We start from the raw sequence: 14,421 nt of genomic DNA on the forward strand, positions 1-14,421 counted from the left end.
AGAAAGTTTTGGCGCGCGACACCGCGAAAGGCCGTAAATTCACTCTCGGGCCCGAAAACACCGTGTCCCTATCGGCGCGTTCCGATAAATCAGCAAAATCCGGCGAGTCAATACTCGTGTGACACACGCGCGCCTCATTACGCGAGTGGGTATACATATCCCGTACCTTCACTGCCCGAACAGTCGATAAGGACTCCCCGAGCGCATCGTTTTCTCGAGGAAAAAAAAAAAAAAAAAAAGTTGGAGAGCCCCTTCCGAGGGAGAGTGCATGGGTATGCAAGATAACGCACGAGACGCGCGAGATGATTCGCCGCACTTATCGGGAGCCTCTCGCGTGTGTATACATATCTCGGGCACTTTTCGCGCGATCCCTGATACCCCGCGTTCCTTCGCGATGAGGAATCTTTTTTTCATTTTCAAAATACTATTTAGTTTTTGCTCCCATTGGACGGCAATTAGGTTCGATGCGTGTACATATATTTCTGGAAGCCGTCGAGGATGAACTTTTCACGAGCCGAGATATACATGTTTCGCATGGGAATGGGTTATTGAGGTACACGCGCGCCGAGGCTGATGTATACATATACACACACGGAAAGAGTTACACTTTAAAATTGTTTTGGTGCACGGCAGATATACGATGAGCTACAGTGAAACATATAGTTTTGAAAAGCGTTTCCGTCCGATCGATTATCTGCGTTTGTATATGGTCAATTTACATAGGTTGGCAATTGGATGAAAAAATCCGAAACAATAAGCAATGCGTCAAACCTCGCCCTCGCTGTCAGCGAACAAACAAACAAACAAACAGGCAAGGAAAAGCCATTACCGATCAGGCGTCAGAGTCCCATACGAGACTTACTCGTTTGACCGGAAAAATGGCACTATCGGAACAGAAGCTCTCAGAAAAGCGGGAGCTCGTGTATATGCATAGCTGTGGCCGAGAGCGCATATTTATACGCCCACACCCTCTCGACGGAGAGGCCGATCGCCTCTACCGATTGCCGCGCATATTATACACGTATAACATACGTGGGTATGGGAGCGGGGCAATTAATATAATCATCGTCGCCTCGAGGGCTAATGGCCGTAATAGCGCGATTAAATGTACGCCACCACGGGCCAGTGTCGTATATACAAAGCGTGGGTGCATACAATATTATAACATGCGGTCAATATACCTATATACACGCGCCGGCCGAGCCAAGTGGTAGCAATAAGTTGCTCGTTACGTTGCTCCCGGCTATATAACATGCATATATACGTATACACGTACGCCCGTCGTCGTCGTCGTCGTTGTTGTATATTATGTACGCGGGTATGAACTTTTACAAGCCGAACAGGTTGTTATTTTTCATCGGGAGTCGTGGCTGTTGTTGTTTCGTTGTCGACGCCAAAACATTTCTCCTCGAGTTTTATTATCATTATTTTCAACGAAGATGCATGGCGTGGCTTCCACATTAACGATTACATTTCATTTATATACAATATACCTTGTACAGATATAAAAGTTGCAAATCGGCAAAATCACCTACGAATTCAATTTCCATTCACAGTATACGGGAATTACATGTGCATATATATATATATATATGTGTGTGTGTATAGCTATGCTGTTATTTACAGCTCAAAAGTTATCGTCGGATCTCCGGGCACTCTAATTATTACCTCAAGCGTATGGGAACAATTACGAAGAAAAGCGTCGATAAATCGGGAGCGTAAAATTTTCTTCCGAAAGACGAGGAAATCCAATATAACGCTATCTTGCATCTCTGCTGCTGCTGCTGTTCGTTACATCCAATTAGAGATTAATTGAAAATCGCTTGTAATTGCCGGGATCGTATAGAAAGAAAAAAAACCTCCCAAAGTACAAGCGTAAAAGTGCATTACATAAAAGCCATTATTAGAAAAGTAAAAGACGTGTATTGTGTTCCCGTTAAGTTCTCGTGTACGTCATTGGCGAGCTTATTGATTCGACAAAAAAAAACCTTTTTTTTTTTTTTTCCCACCTCAGTTAAAACATTCACCAGACCCATCCCTCCGGTTCCCCCAGAAAGTGTAAAATACAACACCACAGAGAAAAGAAATCACACGGTGCGACGACTGCGCTTCGCATACGCGAGAGATCTCGATAACGAGAGAGCCGTACACAGCTGCACCGGAGGCTGTGCGCGGCGTCAAATGAAAGGGACAATAAAAGCGGTAGCTCGCCATTGGGCTCACTCTTTTTTTTTTCGGCTTTACAGGCCCCGTATAATATGCGGAAAATGCGAGCGCGCTCCCCTTAAAAAAAAAAAAAGGAAGACGCTCGTTTCGCGGCCTTTCTCCTCCTCCCGTAAAAATTAACATCAGCCGAGAGCGTCGTTCGCATACACGTATACCTTATTATATTCCCCCTTCCCTTTTGGCTTTGCTCGATATATTTTCTTGTGTTTAATTTTACCGCGTACAGCTATCTACCTCCAAAACTCTGTACTATTCGTCACTACGTTCAATGACAAGTATACACATTGAGGCGCGGGGCAATAAAATCGGCACCAAAGACCGATCATCCATCCGGTGTGTATATCTCCCGGCGTAAAGTATTCCTCGACGCACTTATCGCGTCCCACGAGGGAAAAAAAGCAGACCGCGATACACGAGTCGTCGAGTCTCGGCGGGAGAGCAAAGGACGCCGCTCACGAGCGAGCGAGGCACGTGTGGGAGACGCGAATTGGTCCTGCTCGCCCACGCCACCGGGAGTGTATAAATACACAACTCGACTCCTTCGCCCTTGGCTCGGTAGGTATACGCTACATGTTGATAATAACGTCGCGCTGACGCTCGGTGCAAAATCGCTCGTTGCATCGGTCCTTCTTATCCAAGTGCGCGGGCGTCCGGCGCAAGTGGCTCGATTTTTTCTTTTTTTTTTTTTTTTTTTTTTCCTTTCCAGCTTGCTCGGTGTTTCCCGACTCGATTAAAGCGCAAGCGAGTAGGAAATCGGTCCATCGACCTATAGAGTTCAGAAATACACGCCGGCTAACTCGATAATCAAAGAGCTACGTGTCGTCAAGCGTCTCCGCCCACTTGCCAACGAACCTGCACCGGCGTATATGAATAATAGAGCTCGCGTCGCATCGGGATGAGCTAAATGAATTATATTCAGAGGTGCTTCTCGCGCGGCCCGATATCCGTGACGTGTGCTATTTTAAAACCGCGCAACGGTACTGTTTCCGCTGGCACTGTGTACACACGCGCTTGTTTAGATGACGTTGAATCTCGGAACGGGGGGGGAAAAAAGCGAAGGATCTCCTCCGAGGGTGTGTGATTAAATTCTCATCGAGCGTCAAAATCCAATATTTCCACGAGATGGAGACGTCACCTCAACCGACCCGGGGATAAATAGACGTGCGGTGTAAACGACACTCGTGAAACTGTAATTCCATGCATACGATCGGTTGTAACGTGTACACACACACACATTTATATACGCGTGACACCGGACGTCGCTCATTAATTTGTCACATCGCGAGCAAATCTGGGTCGTCATGGAGTCTATATACGCGTCTGCGACTCCGATGGCTTTTATTATTTAAGGCGATGTGGTGGTAGCGGATTATCGGGGGTTCGTTAGCCCCTAGCTATTGTTGGCGCTATCCGAGTGGGTATGGGATTTTTCCTCGCTGGATCTCTGTCCAAATCACATGATTGACGAAACGGCGAAAATACCGCGATTTGTAATCCGATCGGATACCTTTGCATATACCATCGATTCCAGCTTCATGAATATACCTCGTGCGATCCGCCGCTCAAAGCGCAATTGATTTTTGCCTCATGAGTATGAAGCTGCGCCAAATCTTGCTGACCAGCTGCGGGAGTATACCGATCAAACGAACAAAACACACGTCCCTCAACTGTACACTTGGCCCTATCACGCTCGACATCCCAATATCGCGCTCGCGTCCGCGCAAGAACTCCTTGTAAGGGGCCCAGCGCGAGAGCACGCGACTAAAAAAATATCTAATTAACCACTTTAAAGTGCAGCCGCGATACGACGTGTACCTCGTACGCACACAATGACTCGACAAACCGGACCTCGCACACGCACTTGCATGTGTGTGTTTCTCGCTGCATCGCACGCGGACCGCCTACGACGACGTGTGGATTTGAAGAGACAAAAAAAAAAAAAAACAATGCGGAAAACCGCGAGAGTCTCCGGACTGTATTTCGCGATCGCGAGAGCTACCGATACGATAGCGCACCGTGTATACCAATGAGTCCGAAGCACATGGATATCACGTATTGATTAAACAATCATCGACGAGATCGACACTGATCTAATGTATATTATCTTCGTAGCTATCCATTGTTCGTCCTCCCTCCCCCCCTATTGGTTGTACTTACACGCGGGCAAAAAGCTCATTACAATATAAGCTGCGGGAAATCCTTCCTCGAATCCCCGGTTGTAATATACACGCTGGGCTCAACAACCTCCGCGTCTCCCCCGTACGCCAATTAATTAACCACTTAGAATGCCCCCCGAACGCACGCCGCCCCCCTGGGCGCAAAAAAACCAAACCTCCCCGGCAGAGTCGAGGGGGCTGCGGAAAAACCGCGAGAACCTGATCCATCCGCATCCGACCTGTGTATATATACACTTACACACGGGCACTGTTGGCGCGTGCCACACTGCCTCGTATATATACACCTCATATAGGTAGTCCCGTCCTTTATCTCCCTTTAGGTATACAGCTCGACTTGGTCGTTCTCCGTATTATTTTCTTTTTGTTCACCCCCCCCTGTAGGTATATATTTGCATTTACGCGCGGAACACCGGAAAAACTCGACCGATGAATAATCGCGGGTACACGTGAACAATGGGATACGTATACGCGAGCCGGCCGAAAAAGTCATGTTTATTCGGAAGTCCCTCTCTCACGAAAGACGCTCAAAGACGTTCAACGTTAATAACAGTGTACAAATTAAGCGTGTAGTTATTATAAACTCATTAATTTTATTTCATCTAACATAAATTTGTACCTGTTGTAAATTTTATTTTATCATACCTATGCTCTTTAATCACGTGATATTGAATACTTATTTGTTGGTAATCTTTTGAACATTGTAGTAATTAAGCTGAAACTTAGCTCATGAGAAATTGTTTATGTATATTGTATTTATATTCTAATCTAGTATTTGTTTAATTGTACATTAATTTGTGAGAGCTGTACGTGGTTCTACCACACGGTTTTAATAAATTGAATATTCTATTCTATTCTATTCACGTTTTCCGTCGAAAGCCCAAAGTTCTCGATTTCTCGTGCGTGTATAATATATATACGTATATGGGTAGTCAGAGTTGATTTGCGGTGGGCGCTCGAGTGACCCACCGACCGACGAAAATATACACCCACGGTTGTACGGTGACAACGTATAGCACCGCGAGCGCGACGTTCACTCTTAATTAATTGTGGCCCGTTTCCCCGAAAAGCTTCATCGGCGATACCCTGAATAATGAAAATCTCGAGCTCCGAAACCTAGAGTCGGATATACGCGATGTATATAATCGTATAATGGAAAAGCGCTCGGTTGGAGCGGCGGTGACGCGAAAGATTCAATTAATCGCCCGCGGATCGAGTCACCTAAAATGGACCGATCGATCGGCCGAGGAGCCCTGCAGGCGTACAGAGACACATACCGAACTGGAACGATAAAACTCGCGGCTTTTCTGTGGAATCGCGGTTACTCTATACCAGTACAGATATACCTGTGTGTGCAGCTTACAAAAGGGCATAGGAAGGAAGGACGTAGCCAGTGAGCGGGTATGCAATATATAGGTACTGATGTATAGAGCTGTTGATGAGCCGCGCCTTGCTCGTATGCCAAGGCTTTTCCAGTTCCGTTCTTCTGAGAAACGATCCCTGCCAAGAGAGAGCAGACTCTGCGAGGAAACGCAGCTGATGGTGGTTGGGATGGTATCACTGTTGCATCCGAGCTTTTATATACACTGTAGGACACAATTTTCATCGTGTAGTGCTTCTCGGCTTTTTTGAACAGGGCATCCGAATAAATTAATAATACCCATACCGATCTTTTAGCCCCGTGTTTCCCAATACGATTCCAAAACAAATCGTACGCGACGTATAGGTCATTTATAAATGCAGCCAACGGAGAGCCGTGTATCATCACCCTGGCCTCGTGCCGATGCGCAACCGATCATTACGCGTTAACGATAAAGAAGAAACTCCGGCTTCCCCATAGGGAGGTAAAAACGGGCCGCGGAGGCACAGAAAGAGACGGATGGATCGCTTATTCTTTTTCACTCGCGCGCCTACTCTCGCCGTCACCTAGAATTTCCCCCGGCTAATTACACGTTTAGTGGGCGCGAGATGCGAATGATAATGCCGGAGGAGCAAAAAATCGGTAGATATACACCTCTCTCCCGCGAGGAGCAGCTAAAGGGAGCTGGGAAGAAGAAGAAGAGCGCGCGTGTGTGTGTCGCAGCGTATGTAGCACTAATCGGGGACTTGCCGCGGCTGTTAGTTGTTGCGAGTGTGTGTATATATACGGGAGGCCTGTGCTACACGGACGGATTAATGAAACGCCTATAGGGTTCGGATACGCATGCGTATATATACGTAGCCTTTGCGCTGCTCGGTTCGACCGATTCTCGATTGCGATCGGCTTAATTGACTGATTTCTCGGCTTATTGCGGCTTGGTTTTGTTTGCCCACGCGTCGCGTGCGTAACTGTGCCCCGATTAACATTTCGCTTGTTTGCTCTTTTTTTTCGCGTCACTGCGGCTTTTAATGATTCAGTTGGATCGTCGGGGAGTAGGGTGTACTCGTTTGAACGAAACACGAACGAAATTTGTTTCCAAATCGTTGGACGGAATTCAGTATCAATAGTTATACTAATGATAAGTTACCAAGATTCCATCAAGCTCTTTGGTATTAATAAAATTGCAAGCGCTTACGACACGTAAGTAACAAAAAGGAGGCTGGAGAAAAATAAAGAAAAAAGCTTGTAGAGGAGAGCTCGAACTCTCTCTTCCCCAGCCCATCACGCACGTACTGTGGCTGCGTGGCAGTGGCGTTAGGTATAAACATTGATTAATCAAGCATTTGACGCATTGGCTCGGGGCATGCAGCCTCCGAGAGGGGGAAGATACAATATTATACCTTCCTACATAATACGTATACATTATTATATCACTTTCACCTTTGGCGTTTCTAATTTCACTACTTCGTTGGATTGGCGAAAAATCACCCCAGCCGGTCGATAATGTTACGATAAATCATTTGGCCACTTTGGACCGCGACTGCAAATCGGAAATGGTTTTATGCACTGATGAAATCACTGTTTTCTTTGCGAGGTGTATTTTTACAGCAGCGCAGAATTGAAAATCTGCAGAGTGGGGGGGGGGAACAAAAAAAGGCACGAACCATCAATTACCCGATTACCATTCAATTGCAGACGCATCGCTATAAGTTTTCCCCCTCACCCCCGGGGCAAAGCGAAAATTAGCCTCAGCATTGTTTCGCCACGTCTAATTTGCTTGATTTGTATACACACACACACACACACACACAGACAACTAAAGGAAAATCGTCGCCGTCGCCCATATATGAGCCGCAGTGATACATCCGCCCGACAAAAGAAGAAACGCCCTCGCCGCATTGTACATTGTACGGGCGCGCGCGCGACACAATGCCCCTCGGTTCTTCGATCCCATGCGATATCCCCCCGAGGTGTAGGAGTGTCGTCGTCACCGTCTGCACCAGCGATAAAAATTGTTGGTAAAAATCCGCCCACACATTATCGGATACACCTTTTTCCCTCTTATTCCCATCTCGATGTACGTGTGATTGAAAGAATTCGTTCGATCTACGATTAAACGAGCTCTTAAGGTGACAAAGAGAGGAAAAAAAAAAAAAAAAACAGAACACTTGCGAGGGCGAAAGTGTCTTTGAGGGGAAAGGGAGCGAGTAATAATAAATTTGCAGCAAAGACGAGGATGATAATAGCGCGTCGGTGTAGGCGGCTATTGTTCTGCGGATGCGAGAGGCCGTTGACACGGCTCCGGTTGTCGATCGCCGGATTTTTGGCCCAGGCCGAAAATTACCTATACGACTCCTATTGTTTTATAATCGAGCGCTCGGCGCTACGCTCGCACGTGTATATATACGTATACACAACAGTGCAGTATAATTTATTTACATTTTAATGCCCGGTGTAAGTATTTTATTCCACGCACCGGGGCTCGACGAAATCTATGACATATTTATACACCATAGTCAAAGTGACACAAAAGTGCGTGCACCGACGCGAGGAATAAAAAGCCACGGTATGACGGTATGACCATCACTGGGCGGCTCAACAGGAAGCGCAGGTCTTCGGTTCGATTCTTACACCATCAGCCCCCGCCATACAGGAAAGAATTGTTCCATCCGCATATTAACATGTCATACATTCTTGTACTACTATGTATATATATATGTATATATTATGTATGTATGTAAAAGGCAGTTATAATATACAGTAAAAGCTTTCTCGTATATACCTATACAAAGATACAATACTTTCATCGTGTACGTAATACGCGTGTATACACGCACTCTCTTACGTATACACAATACTTGTACTTATTTACGAGCGACAGGGGGAGGCAGGGTCGGGGCGGCGTTGTCCATGCCACCTTTTATATATATATATATATTCCTCGCTGGCATCGAGTGCCGCTCCTCTCACTCTGCAGTCAGCTATTGCGTTGTGCAGGGTATAACATATACACATATATGACCTGTACCGCGCATACCGAGAGAGACCCGCGAGTGGCCTTACAAGGACGGTGTGCCCCCGACGACGACCACGCGGTGTCCCTTTCCTTTTTTTTTTTTTTCATCTTCTTCCATCTATAAAATAATGAGCGCGGTAAGTACAACGACGATTACATGCATCGGTATACAGAATAATTATAGACGCGCACGCAATATACAGGGAAGTGCGCGCATCGAAGATCCAAGGGAGATATTTCGTACAAGTGTGTAGGTATACAATCATATCCACGCGTGTATCGCCAAAGCTCATCACCGGCTCGCGACGCCAAGGGTTGGTTCACGCTCTTATATTTAGAATTTTTACGGCTCGAACAAGCGCCGAGGATAACAATAATGTATACACGAGAGTTTTGCTATCGGGGGGGGGGGGGGGCGCTCACCAATTAGTCCCGTTTTGTATACCAGTAGCCGGCGCGAGGATATACAGGTCCGACCGGACGCTTCCGTATCTACTGGGACGCCGCCGCGTTATCGTGTCTTACACGAGCAATTGCCAATTACAGGGCGGATAGGCCAAAACAAACGATTGCAGGGGAGGAATGTAACAAGAGGACACGGCGGTAATCTTTCCTCCGAGAGGGGGGGAAGGAGCGAATAAAAGTCGAAGGAGTCGGGTAAAAAGTAAAGTGGCAAGGTAACATGAAGAATCGCGCCCTCTCGATGCGTCATGGCGTGCTGTGTACAAGAAAATATTTCAATGCACCTGGAAATCTTCAAGGTGTACCCATAGAATCGCTCTGTATTTTATTAGCTACGTTTTTCGTTGGAGTTTCAACTGTGGATACAATTGGTCACATAATGGCACCGACAGCACGAAAAAAAACAAAGTAGAAGGTGGCGAATTTGAAGGAGCAGCCATCGCGACGGTAGAGCCGTGAAATTTACATTCCACCGCTGCGGGGCTTCTGACGATGTACCCGGGGAAAATGACTCGAAAGGGCGAGAGAGAGGGGGGAATGCCGGATGACAGACGGAACGAGGAAATTTATATGCTCTTTCGTGTCAACGAGAGTTTATACATTGTAATCGTTTCATCCGATCGACAGCGAGTTATCATCAAAGTACCGTATACCTGCACTATTGGGTACAAGCGAAAGATATCGAGATCAGAATAATATAGTTGGTGGGGGTGAGCAAATGTAATTAAAAATCGAAATGAATGAAAATAGATATGTACTCGCATCGAATCGCGTATGTATACTTATATCTGTGTATGCAATCTCCGTGAAGTCCGAAATCGATATGCATACCGACAGTTTGATTTAATTTGGTCGGCGTAGTCACACACGTTTGTATATATATGTTTATGTGTATAGGTATACACACGCATACGTTGTTGGTAAAGCGACTTGATTTATATTTTGATATTTAAATTAATTTGCGGTACAATTTTATTACGCTGGCGTTTAGGTATACACGAGTGCGTATGTATTATGTAATATATATATATATTTATAATATGTGTTTACGTACGTACACGCGTTCTGATTTTATCTAAGTACGAGCACCGCTGCCACCACCGCGTTGCGAGATCAATCACGGAACTGTACTCCCTAAATCTAAAAACATTTTTTTTTATAAAAAAAAAAAAGTGATTAAAATATATACTTACAAGGGGAGATACGTGAATTATTTTTGTCAATCGAACCTATACATTATATTCTTTCGATGTACATACACCTCAGCATATTCTCCCAAGTAAAGCCTGTATACACATCACCGAACGGAGTCTCTCTTTTTCCTTTTCCAAGGTATATCTGTCCCCCGTTGATTTAGTAGCTGCGAGGGAGTCCCGGAGGATTTATCGATGATTCGAAAATTGCCGGCCTCGCGGTGGTGCGGAGTGCAAAGCCTCTCGTCATCCTGATGTGTATACCCATACATACACACACACCACGGCACATACATTATGGTTGTTGTTGAATATTCCAGGTTTCATTAGCGCACGGGTGTATATATATATACATATAAACAGCGGCCAGAGAGGAGTCCAAGTCACGTGAGGTGTAATAAATTAAGAGAGTCAATGCGCATTAATGCCCAGGAGATTTTAAACGAAACCGATCGTCCGTCCGTCCGTATGGATGTGTATCCGTGTGTGTACGCGCGAGCGCGCGGCTTATTTGTCGCTCGTAAATATCGAAAATGAGCAGTTTTATTACACGGATAGTGTATTTCATTATATTCCATCGCGTCTTGTTTTTTTTTTTTTTTTCTTTTTTATATATCCCCCCTCCCTCCTCTATTCGCCGATGAACGGGATTTGGATGTATAAAAGGTTATTAATTGTGCGATCCCATGTGCATGTATACATATACGTGTGTGTCGTAACTCTCTCTCTCTCGATTATAAATTCGATTGTTAAACAACACGTATCAATTTTTCAAAGCAACGATGGGCTGCGAACATAATAGACACTCGCGTGTAACGATCTTTTTTTTTTTTTTTGTTTTTTTTTTTCCATTAATTGGCCACACAATCCTAATAGCGTATGTGTATTATTGTGTACGTTATACCTACGATTATACTCGCAAAGCGTAAAAATTCGCAAGTATTCAATTAAAACACAGGCTCGCTCGGCAGCGTTAATTAACTTTTAATTATTGTATACGTAGCGAGTGTATATATACATGTATGGTATATTGGACGGTGGAGCAACGCTCCTCGCCACCACCCGTACAATCCAATGCTTGTATCGGCCGCGTCGATGGGAAAAGAAAATTGTGACGTATGCAGGACACGGGCATATCCTTCGGGGGGAAGGAAATGAAAAACAAACAAACACGACTCACGCGGATGGCAGCTTTCTCGCTGCGACGGGACGATCGAGAGGAGTTGTCTACTGTGAAAATTTAGGACGATAATCATTCAAAATCTCTTGGGTATACATAGGTATAGGACAGGGGGGGGAGAAAACACGTGCAACAGCTCGTCAAAATCGATCGAGTGGCTGCAACATGATGTGTGCCAAAGGTGCACATACAAAGCACGTGCGATGTGTCAGTCAGTAAAGACGATACGGCATACAGGCTGCGGTGTCGGTGCACGCGGTGTCCGTCTGTTTTGTTAGTCCGTGTATCTATGGGCATATTTTAAGAGCGCGCCGGCAAAACATCAGGTGTCCTACAAGGCGTCTGACTTTTCGTTTGGGTGTATATACCTACTCATCTCTTCGAGTGGCTCTCTCTCTCTCTCTCTGCAGGTGTGAGAAAAGTCGTGCAGAGGTGTACGTCGAAACGAGGTTTGCGTCACTGAATTCGAAATTAGCTGAATTACATTACTTTGGTGCCGAGGAGCCGATACATCTGTGGGACGCATAGGTAAGCCGTTTTCTTCTTCTCCATTGGGCTCTCAGCGGATGGAATATATATACAGTTGTACCCTCGGTATACGTTTCTGGGTGGAATGCATCAGTACAACGGGAAGAAATAACAAAAAATTCAATTCAAGTGCATTATTACATGTATATCCACACGTTGAATAATGAATCGATTTTGGGAGTAGGTAAGCCTCGATCTATTAGATGTTTCAAATTTCGCTACATTCGACTGATGCATTAATCATTGAATAAAATCATTCAAAGCACGGAATGTCAACGGAGAGATGCTAAAAAATCCCAAATTTTATATACAAATACGAAGAGTTTGTGTGTTTTTTCACGTGGTTGTACAGGTTCTCGATTCTTAAGGACCCTCAGCGAAATGTAAATCAATTTCACCATCGTCACCATGTTTCTCTGCTTCTTTCGACCCGTGAGACTAACCACCCAAAGGGCTCCTCGTTTATCTCGTCCCGCTGCATCACCTATTTCTCCATCGCGCTCGGAAAAATTAATTACCTGCCCTCCTCCGATAGCAAGCGAGTCGATTACAAAAGAGAGAAAAAAAAAAAAAAAAGAATTACAATTTCACACTCTCCCGCAATCTCGGCAGCGATCGATTGCGAGTCGAAGAAGCTCACCTCCCCGCACTCAACGTGACGCCCATCGATTTCAGCATCATCAGATGTAGATAGGCAGCGCTTATATGAGCTCAATCTCACCTCTGCCTCTCTCTCTCTCTCTCACGCGTTACATTGTATATAGGTACGCTTGGTTGCGCAGGTGCTTGCACTATATATATATACGTACACGTTAATGAGACCGCTTAGCGACGGCGAGGAGGCCTCCGTAACCACCACCGTCGATTCAAACGACCCGGAAGGACGAAAAGGGATAAATGTAGACCAGCACCCTGTAAGCTCGGACCAGCTAAAATTAACCCGCTGGCTGGTGGACAAACGATGATCCGTCTACTGCAGATGGTGTCGGCGGTACGATGCTACACCGATGGGGGGGAGGAGGAGACACTCGTTACGAGCTATATCCCAATCGAGCGATTGACGGACAGGTTCATTCACTGATGGGGTGTCTTTTGTCCACTCCGGGTACTTTTCTCTCTCTCTCTCTCTCTCCATTGTCCAGGAATAGAACCCTAAAGTTGTCCCGTCGCCGAGAATGTTATTTTATACACAAGAATACCTTCGGACGCACCCAAGAACAACATCCATGTTTATATATGTGTATGGTTGCGCAGTGCAATTATCCTTTCGGTAAAAAGAACGACGAGTATATCGCGATCGACTACCCCCTCGAGCTTTCCACTAGTACAATATACCCACGTGTGGCTGCTGTCGCGCTTTCATGTATCGAAATTGTGATCTATTATCCGCAATTTCCGCGAGCCCCGAGGATGGGGGGCGATCTCTCGCGAGCTTCTATACACGCTCGTGCGTGTAATGGGCCTCGGTTTTAACGTACACGCGCGTTTTTCCGATATTGATTGATAGGCGATTCTACGCGAGGCGCTCCACATACCGCGGAATCGTCCGGGGGGAGGGGGGGGGGGTATGGACAGGTATGCGTGCGTCTTAGCTCTTATCGGATAAGCCCTGCGATTATGCCGTCCGGGTGGAATTAGGTATCGCGTGCACTGCCGGGTAATTTTTTTCGTTTGTCCAATCGAGGAGGCATCGAAGGCTTTTCTCGAGATCTTGTCTCTCCGAGAAAAAAAAAAAAAAAAGGGTTTTGAGTCACGCTCGTAGCCCCGTCCGACACTGATGCTCAATTCGATGAAAGTACGGTGTGCTCCCATGCTCACGTGGTTTTTCGCGAGTTGAAAAAAAAAGCCACTTTGAGCCCGTTGGTATTTTCACGTATAAAGTTTTTCCCGAAGCTCTGTTTGCTCTGTACGCCGATACATAAGTGCGAGAGCTTGGGGGTGGGGGCTTTGATTTTTCGAGGTGGCTCGCGTAGACACATGCCTACGGCGAGATATGTGTGCCTCGTTGGGTGGTGGTAAGAAGTTTCACCACGCGGACAACGACAGCAGAAGCGGGCGCAATAATAACAGTCAATTATATAATGTGTATATATATGTATATATGTACGCGCAAGGGTGGGGAGGGGGGAATATAATGGGCCTCGTTGCACAAAAGTTCATTAGGGCCGAGTGATTTTAATGTTGCGCAACGAGATATTTTAATTGAGCCGCGATATTGGGATAAAACTGCTATGTGTGTGTTTGTGCCATAAACGCGATAAATTTTAATTAAACGCGAGCTC

Source organism: Copidosoma floridanum, unplaced genomic scaffold, assembly GCF_036245765.1.
Source record: "Copidosoma floridanum isolate Cflo_tuat_1 unplaced genomic scaffold, Cflo_Japanese_pri ptg000006l, whole genome shotgun sequence".
Taxonomy (NCBI): Eukaryota; Metazoa; Arthropoda; class Insecta; order Hymenoptera; family Encyrtidae; genus Copidosoma; species Copidosoma floridanum.